This window comes from Anabrus simplex, chromosome 14, assembly GCF_040414725.1.
Source record: "Anabrus simplex isolate iqAnaSimp1 chromosome 14, ASM4041472v1, whole genome shotgun sequence".
NCBI lineage: Eukaryota > Metazoa > Arthropoda > Insecta > Orthoptera > Tettigoniidae > Anabrus > Anabrus simplex.
The window spans coordinates 77,034,240-77,044,037 of NC_090278.1; positions in this window are offsets into that span (position 1 = coordinate 77,034,240).

A 9,798-nucleotide genomic window follows, 5' to 3' on the forward strand; every position below is an offset into this window, starting at 1 on the left:
AATCACCTCTCTCCAGCTCCAAAAATTAAATACTCATACCAGACACCAATACAATAATACCACCTCCCAACTCCCACGAATTCAGCCGTAAATAAACCATCTCAATACCAAACCATACATCACCTAATCATAAATACTAAGCCTTCAATACTTCCAACACCACATTTCAGCAATACAACACCAACTCCACATCATATACCACTTCTACTTATTTCACCACTTCTCCCACACCACATTCCAATGATATAACACTTTTCCAACACCACATTTACCACCACTCCTCCAATTCCAAATATCAACAATAAATATACCACTTCTCCATCACCACATTTCAGCCTTCACAAATAAATACCATCATAACCTAATAAAATTACCTCTCCATCTCCAAAAATTTCGGCAATGAATAACAAATACCAATCACGCATATACCAACACCTCTCCAACATCATATTTCTTCATCCTCTCCATACAAACAAACCAAAATTTACAAAATGATAATAAAATCACCTCTCTCCAGCTCCAAAAATTAAATACTCATACCAGACACCAATACAATAATACCACCTCCCAAATCCCATGAATTCAGCCATAAATAAACCATCTCAATACCGAACCATACATCACCTAATCATAAATACTAAGCCTTCACTACTTCCAACACCACATTTCAGCAATACAACACCAACTCCACATCATATACCACCTCTACTTATATCACCACTTCTCCCACACCACATTCCAACGATATAACACTTCATAAATTAATCATAACATATAATCATACCAAGCCCTCAATATTTTCCGACACCACATTTCAGCAATACAACACCAACTCCACCTCTTATACCACCTCTACTTCTTCTACCATTACACTCACCTTCTGCCATCCGCCATCTTATACCACCACTTCTCCAGCACCACATTTCAACCCTATAACATATCATAACTTATACATCACTTCTCCATCACAACATTTCAGCCTCCACAAATAAATAACACATAATCATAAATACCAAGCCCTCAATATTTTCCCACACCACATTTACCACCACTCCTCCATCGTCCACTTGTACCCCACATTTCTCTCAGATCTCTGTCCCTGTATCTGGCCCTACTCTGGTCGAGACTCATCAAGCTTAACCTTTAATGTTAAAAATTAAATAACTGGAGGTTCAACCTATTGAATAGGTTGAACCTCCAGTTATTTAATTTTTAACATCAATAATTTCAATACGGAACAATGAAATTTTTATCTTTAAAAGCTTAACCTTGCCGTTACCTTTTTACCCTGCTCTTCCCTTACTTCACTGACACTTCCCTTACTTCTCTCTTCCCTGCAAATAGTCACATTCTCACTTGCCCTTTCTACCCGCACTTCTTCACTCCGAACACTGCTATTGGTCACTTTATCACTTGACACCTCTCCCTGCCTCTCTTCACACGGTACACTGTTACTTCTTGTATTTTGCCTATCCTCTCCACTAATCGCTGCACTACTCCCTTTTTCTTCAGCCCGCTTTGACTTCATCTCTAAGTCCATCCTCAGCACACTGTTATTTGTATTTCGCCTCACTTGCCTACAGTTTATTGCAGTACTCTCCTTTTCTCCCTCTTGTTTTAACTTCGATTCCAAATCCATCAGTCTATCCACAGACCAGATTCTCTTCCAGTTTCTGTCTGACACCACTAGATTTTGACCTCTGATAGTTGCCCTCCGCCCCTGTTTTACAGCCAGTATCTTGTGTTTTCTGAGTAGCCTCTCATTTCTGATCGCGTCACTTCCCATGTCTCTCCTTATCCATATTTTTTCCCTCTGGACATTTCCCGCATTTGCTAACACAATATCCGCCATCAACGTTGAAAACAATTGAACCTTTATAGGCCTATTGCCTCTAGTTCTCCCCACTCTCTGCACATCGTCAATATCCACTTCACTAAAATTTATTTTCATTTTTCCCTGTATTAGGTCCACTACTTTATAAGTTGTAATTACTTTGACTTCACTCGTCTCCTCAGGCACTCCATAAATAAACAAGCACTTCTTCCTTCTATATAAAATATTCGCTTCCACTTCTACTTTCAGCTTTAAATTCTCCTCTTCAAGTCGTCCTACTTTTTCCCTTAATGCTACCACTTCCTCGGTGTTATTTCTCACCTGTGCTGCTATGTCGTCCGTTTTTCCTCTTATCCATACTTCCATTTTTTCAATCTTACTGGTCTGTTCTTCAATCATCTCTTTTATTTGCCCGAAAGGGCAAACTTCTGTCAACACCTCTCGTATAGCTCTTTTGATTGCGCCCATATTTTCTCTTTCCTCATTTCTACTAGATGACGGGCCTGGGTTCAACTCGACTCCCCCAATACATAGTAAAATTATAATCACTGCTGCCGATGACAATAGTTCTCCTTTCCTCTCCATATCCGTTTTACACCCACCTGGCTTCTTTTCTTCTTTCTTCATTTTCCTCTGCCATCTTCCTATCGTCGCCCTGTACTGCTCTATACCAATCATTGTCGGCCCACTTCTCAGCGACCTTCCAGTACTCCACACTCTCGAACTCCACTCCCCCTCCCGGGACTCACCGCTCAATGCGACCTCCTTTGTCGGTGACTTAGGCAAGACTGAAATTAAGGTATATGAAAACTTACTTTCTAATAGATTTTCAATGGAAAATTGTACAAAAGTAGAGCAAAACACCCTTGGTCAACTAAGGGTTCACATCTCTTGTCCTATTAGAGAAGTTAAGGAATGAAGACACTCTGACATGTGGTGCCATATGGTTAAAAGAAAAAGTATTCCCCACAGATTAGCGCAGTCTCATCATCATCATCATTGTTGACCAACTCCAGTTTCCCAGTTGTGGTATACGTGCCCCTTTAATTTTGTTCTGTCCATGAACCATTCTTCGTTCACAATCCACTCCCAATCCTGACCTCTCTCATCTACATCCTTCTTCACTAAGTCTGTCCATTTTTCTCTAGATCTGCCCACTGGTCTCTTTTCCCTGATTTCTCTTTCATACTCCTTTCTTGCAGACCTGTTGGCACTCATTCTTTTCACATGACCAAACCACTTCAGTCTTGCTTTTTGGATCTTCTGGAGCAAGGAGTCTTCTAGTCCTTCTTCTCTGACTTTTTCATGTCTGATTTTATTCCTCCTGGTCTTCTGGATCATTGTGCGTAGGAACTTCATTTCTGCTGCTTGGAGTTTCGAGTTGTCCTTTCTTGTTAATGTAACGGTTTCCAGTCTGTATGTGAGGATAGGGGTGTAGTATGATATATACATTGTCATCTTGGTTTTGAGTGGTACTTGTTTATCCCATAGTAGCTGTCTTACTTGGAGGTAAAAATGCATTGCTTTGCTAATTCGACTGTTTACTTCATATTTAGCTAAGTTATCCTTCGACATTATACTACCCAAGTACTTAAATTCTGTGACACTGTCCAGCTTAGTGCCATTTAGCATGATTTCTGGCTGATTGTCACCCTTCTGTACCTTCAACACCACCGTTTTAGCCTTGTTGATGTTTAATCCATATCTCTCAAACTCCTGACTCCACCCCTGCAGTCTCTCTTCTACATCTTTCTCTGAGTTACCCCAAATTACTACATCATCTGCAAATGGAAATGCTTTTAAGTCTTGTTGCCCCTTTTCTTGTAGTGCCTTTAATATGGTATCCATTACAATGATAAATAATAGGGGCGACAAAGCACTACCTTGTTGTACTCCCCTTTTTGTCTCAAACCAGTCTGACGGTCCATAACCGACTTGTACACAGCTTCTGGTTTTCTCGTAAAGCACCTTCACTTTTGAAATTAGACTGTCTCGAACTTCGAGCTTTCTCAGGCACTCCCAAATAAGCTCCCTTGTTATGCTGTAATAGGCCTTTTCGATGTCAAGGAACAGTAGATATAAAGGCTTCTCTTTTTCCCAATGTTTTTCCATTAGCATCCTGACAGCAATATACGATCTGTTGTTGATCTTCCAGGCCTAAAGTCATATTGATCCTCTTCTAAAAGTGGTTCTACAATTTCTCGTAGTCTACATATGAAATTTTAAGAAACAGGCCATGTCTAATTCCCGTAAATTAATAGGTTGGAGTAAAGTTGTAAATTGAGGACGCGATGAAGGTTCAGTGAAGATGGAGGGTGGGACTGTGTAATCATGAGTTAAAGAATTAAGGAATGGGGATAGAATTGAGCTGGGAACTGGTTTTGGTATTGAATGTTATGATGCACGGGTAAGAGCACGGATTGCATTCCACAGTTGAGTGGATGGGATATGGGTAGAAAGGGACGTAATAAACTCTTTCCAAGCTTTTCTGCGTTTAGAGTTGAAAATTTGTTTTGAATATGCAATATGTCATTTAAGCTTGAAATAACTGGAAGGTGTTAAATCGTTTTGATATGTTCGTAATAATGTGCGACGCATCTGTATCAGCTGATGACACTCTCTGTCCCACCAATAAATACATTGGGAGGGGCGAGTGGTATCTTTTGTTACCGATTTGTAGGTGTGAAAAGTATTTATATAATCGTTCAGAATTGTAATTAATGTTGAATACGTTAATGGATGATCATTTAATTGGTTGAGGTGGGTAAAGATATAGATGTTGTATATTTGAGGATCAAAGTTACGGAGTGTTCGGATATTGCCCACGCGTGCTGATGCATAAGTGTGAGGAATAGGGTTGCCTATACTATATGTGATAAAAATAGGAAAATGGTCGCTAGTAAAGGTATCGAATAAAGTGTTCCATGTGATGATGGGAGCCAGAAAACTACGACATAGTGTGAGATCAACCGCGCTTGGAGGGGAGCCGGGAGGAGATAGTCGTGTGGGGGAACCATCATTTAAATAATAAGATCATGTTGTTGAGAGGCTGAGAAGATGAGTGCCTCTAGAGGTATCTATAATACTTCCCCACATCGTATGATGACTGTTAACGTCTCCGAGGAAAATAACATGTAACAAATGATCGAATTGGGTATAAAATTTAGACCATTGTGATTCGGAAATAAAAATATCAGGGGGGCAGTAGATATTAATAAAATGTAAGTTCTTGTACGTTATTCCTAGAGCAAAAGTATTGGGAATGGTATAAGAGATTGGTAGTATGCGATAAGGAAGGGTATGATGGATGAATATCGCTACACCTCCACAACCTTGACCATCCTGTCGTTCAATGTGATATCCTGAGATACGAAAATTGACAAGGGGTGAAAACCAGGTTTCTTGTATTGCGAGAATTTGCGGGGAGGTCTCTTGGATAATTTGTTGTTGTTGGAGAGGTTATGGGCTCTATTATTTCACCCAGCCACTGCACTTATTATCGTGATATTACACTTATAGTGCGAAATCACACGCAATTATTCACACTACAAAGGTCACACGCAATGAGTCTCACTACGAAGGTCACAAGAACAAAGTTGAGGTCTCTTGGATAATCTCTAATATTCGATCAAACCATCAATATACAGCAATTGTTCAAGGTAATCGAGGATAATGGGAGATATTCCGGGGCTCAGCTGAACCCAAGGAAGACAAAGGGTGACAAAGGAGTTTGGACAGCCAAAGTAGGGGACTGCCTGTAGGGGTGAAGTACAGTGGGGACTTCGAGGGCCCTGGGACCGCTACGGTAGCTGTGAAGGCCCTTCAGGAACTCTGAAAAGTGGTGGCAAAAGGGGCTCTGGTTAAGACGCAGCAGGTCGTTATGCTCCTTAGGTTTCAAAATGAGTAAAATATAAATATGTAAATAAATTCAATGTTAATTTTAATCTTATACCAGTTGTATAGTATTATTAGAATTTCACATACCGTACTGTATATGAGTTGACTATGTTTGTAAGATATTATAAGTAGAATTTTGTAAACAATATAAATTTATTAAGGATGATGTGTGTGTTTAATAGAAAAAAATATTAGCGTAAATTGTATAATATTGTATTCTAGGAAAATTTTCTTTGTCTCCTGTTGATTTAAAATTTAGTGCTTGACAATAATGTATTTTAGTGTACCATTTGCCACCGAGGTAGACACCTCATTTGCAAATAAAGAGATTTTGATTTGATTTGATGTGGATTGGGCCAAGTCCAATGGGCACTTCCAGAGTGTGTAACATTAATACAAGAAATTAAAATTCTGGGAATAACCTGCTTTAACAGTGTGCACAAGATGATCAGAAAGAAGTGGGCCGATACTTTGCATTCAGTCAGGAGCATACTGCAACAGGTTAGGTATCGATCTTTCCTCTTGCAACAAAGAATAATGTATGTAAATATGTACTGCTTAAGCAAAATATGGTATCTGAGCCAAATTCTTCCCATGCCAAGGAGGATTGATAAACGTATAATTTCGGTTGTTGGTTGGTTCATTTGGCAAGGATCATTAATACGGCTTGCCAGAAGTACACTCACCTTACCTAAACCCCAGGGTGGGCTAGAACTAATTGACGTCAAAGAGAAAGCAAAAACCTTGTTTCTAACAAGACACTTCAAGCTCTTTCACAAAGCAGGGGATCAGAAATCGAAGAACTTCCTCACGAGATGGTGCAGTCTTCAACGATGCATTAACCCACCAGCTTATTATGACATCCATCATCATGCACCTCACGCAAGATATCTGAGAGTCGAGTTAAGTTATATGCCAAAGGACGTCGTCACATCTCCAGATTTCTCAACGAAAAAGGTTTATCGCTGTATACTGTCTCAACAGTATTTAGCCCCTAACATAACGAAAGCAGCTATGGTAATCAACTGGAATCTAGTATGGGGGAATGTCTCCAATCGCATCCTTCCAAACGCAGTAAAAGAAAGTTGGTATAAAGTAATCCATGACATTATACCGACAAACAGCAGACTTCATCACATTGATATGATGGAGACGGACTTGTGCAACTTCTGTCAACATAAAGATACAAAACAAAACCGACTTTCAACTTGTACGCAGATTCGACCATCATAGAATAAATTTAAACAGAAGCTGAAGTGTATCATTGGACGTCCGAACACATACATCGCACCTGAATGGGTAACTGAACAGTGCTGTCGTGTTACTGTTAGGTTGTTATGTCGACTGTGTTCTGAAATCTTCTGAGCCTTACAGTGACCTCGAAAGAATGTCCAAGATAAGTGACTATGTTTTAATATTCAGTGTCCGCAAAGGAAGCGATGGTTGGGAGAATATGTAGAGCAGCTAAGTAGTGTTCTGTAAGTGTGAAGTGCTGGAAGTGCCAAGGGTAAATTTAAAATAAAAAATAAAAAAATTGAGATGGACTGTATAAAAATGTGATATAACTTTGTGTGATTCATTCGTTTGTTACTTGTTAATTCTTGTCAAGTACAGATGGGCATTATTGTAATGTTCTGAAACTTCAAATAATCAATGAACATTAGGCAATAGAAGTTGTAAAGATGGTACCTGTTGTGTTTTTCTCTATCTTATTGTGTGTTCATTTGTTAAACAGTTGAAATAATTGTATGCATTACCTATTATATGTAAATAAATCAGATGTGAAGAAAAAAGTAACAACATATTGTTATACTTAATACACCAGAAAGCATTTCAGTCCTTGTAATACAAAAATAATTATTCTCACCCTTGAATGGGCTTCGAAAAAAGCAATAATTTGGCAAAATTATATCGCTACAATGTTAAGAGAGAGTTACGAATCCAACAGAAGCTTCACACGTGTTTCTTCTTCATCATCTTGTGGAAAGGTGTGTTTGGACCAGAGCTATCTACAGTAAAAGCCGGAAGGTACGCTTGGCAACGCTGTATTTATCTGTCAAGCGGAGGCCGAGAGAAAAGGAGGCGTGTCCGATTTTGAATGACTTCACCCATATTCGCTACACTTAGACCAACACGATTACTGTATTATGATAAATGCACACTCCTCGTAAAATTGTAGGCCTACGAAGAAACACACACATCACCGAAATGTACATTTTACATGAATAAAAACAAAACACTTTAAGAACAGTACTCACAGGCTCAATTATTGTGGAGCGTTGCCAACTTCCTCCGCTTAGTGTTTTTATCCTCACTGCTGACATAACTCATGTTCTTCATCTGCTTTTAGCACTTATTTAACATGACATTAGAAAATGTAGACAATAAACAATCTATCGCACCATTATTGTCACGCCCACAATGACGGCGTTAAAACCAGAACTGTTGATTGTAATCTCTTCCTAAAGCAGCTCAGGATAGAGAGAACAGAAATTATTTATAATTTTCACAACCCAGGTGGTCTTCATATACCACTGTCCTGCAGACACACACAACACGATGTGATGGCACCACTTACCCACCTCTGAAGTTCTTCAAAATAGGGATCACCTGTTTTATTACTCTGCAGGAGACCTAAACAAGTGTCACAGCTTTTCCTTCTGGATATTTTCCTTAGTGTATACCCGGAAATGTACAGCATTTTACCCCTGGTATCTCAAAATGCCCACAAAAAAATTCACATGATAAAAGTGATGATGATGTGATGATGCTTGTTGTTTAAACGGTCCTATCATCTAAGGCAAACGATTTCAACGGAGGCGCTCTCGCGCCCCGTCAGCAGCCCCGGTGCTGTGCTATAGCTCCATAGACGTGGTGGGGGAAGCACGGGAAGTAGCAGAGGCAGAACCACAGGTCGTCAAGTCAGCGCGCAGCTTATGAAAACAATATTATTTTTGACAATTCTGTGAACACATAAACAATTTATTCTGTGCATACATTGCGTTTGCCTTAATGTACATGTAGCGTTTAAGTCGATTGTTAAGACATCGTTTTGCGGCAACTAATTTACCGATATTTACAGTCGATTTGGCAGTAGAAATTCTAAGTACAGTCTCTAAAACAGTATCTGACAGATAAGTCCTAGTTCTACATTTATTTAAATTAAGAACTGAAAACATCTGTTTGCATGCATAAGTTGTCACAGAGTGTTACAATAATTGAAAATCTTCCACCTTTTTATTTGCCTTTTTAGCAAATTTTTATTTTTAAACAGTACATGTTTCGTTCTCACTTGGGAACATCTTCAGCTGTTGTTAAGCTTAGGTGAATCGCTAAGTTTTTGAACATGTTATTTGCAAGTACATTAATTCTCTTAAAGACTACTAGAATACAAATTAAATTAAAATGATGTTAAAACAATATGGGGGTTAATGGGTTAATGAAATGAGATTGGATGATTACATAGCTGGTCAGCTTAAAAACTATATCTATTCATTGGAATAGTTGTTTAAAGTTTCACTGTGTTACATTAAAAATGTCTGTTTATCTTCCGGTTAAAAGGTTTTAAAATGATTGACTTCATGAAACTGTTCAAATTGTTGTTGAATGTTTTTCACTCCTTCCAGGTAAGCTGTTATTTATTATGAGCTTGCTTAAAGTGCCCTGAATTGAGTCTAATGCGGAACTTTGAAGCTGATTGCTGGTCAATTTTTGGGAAGGGAGCTTCGTCTCAATTTCTTGCTGTTGTTAGGCTCCAATTCTACTGTGACCCTGGAGGGGGAACGTTTGATGCTAGACGTAAAGCAGTTATATGGTACGGTCAGCTTCCGCTTCGAACGCTAGCATTGTGTAACGTCTTGGGGGCCATCTGGTTGCGAATGAACGTACCATTTCCACTTCTATTATAACGTCCAAATTCAAAGTGTCAATGTAAGAAGCCTTTTCTCGTGGATAGTAGAGATTCTTCTGAGGATGCAGAGCACGTTAAGAATTTCACCTTATTTTCTTGACACGGCATATGCCCAAAAGCCTATACAGTATCATGTCTTTAAGTACGGGCCGCAAAA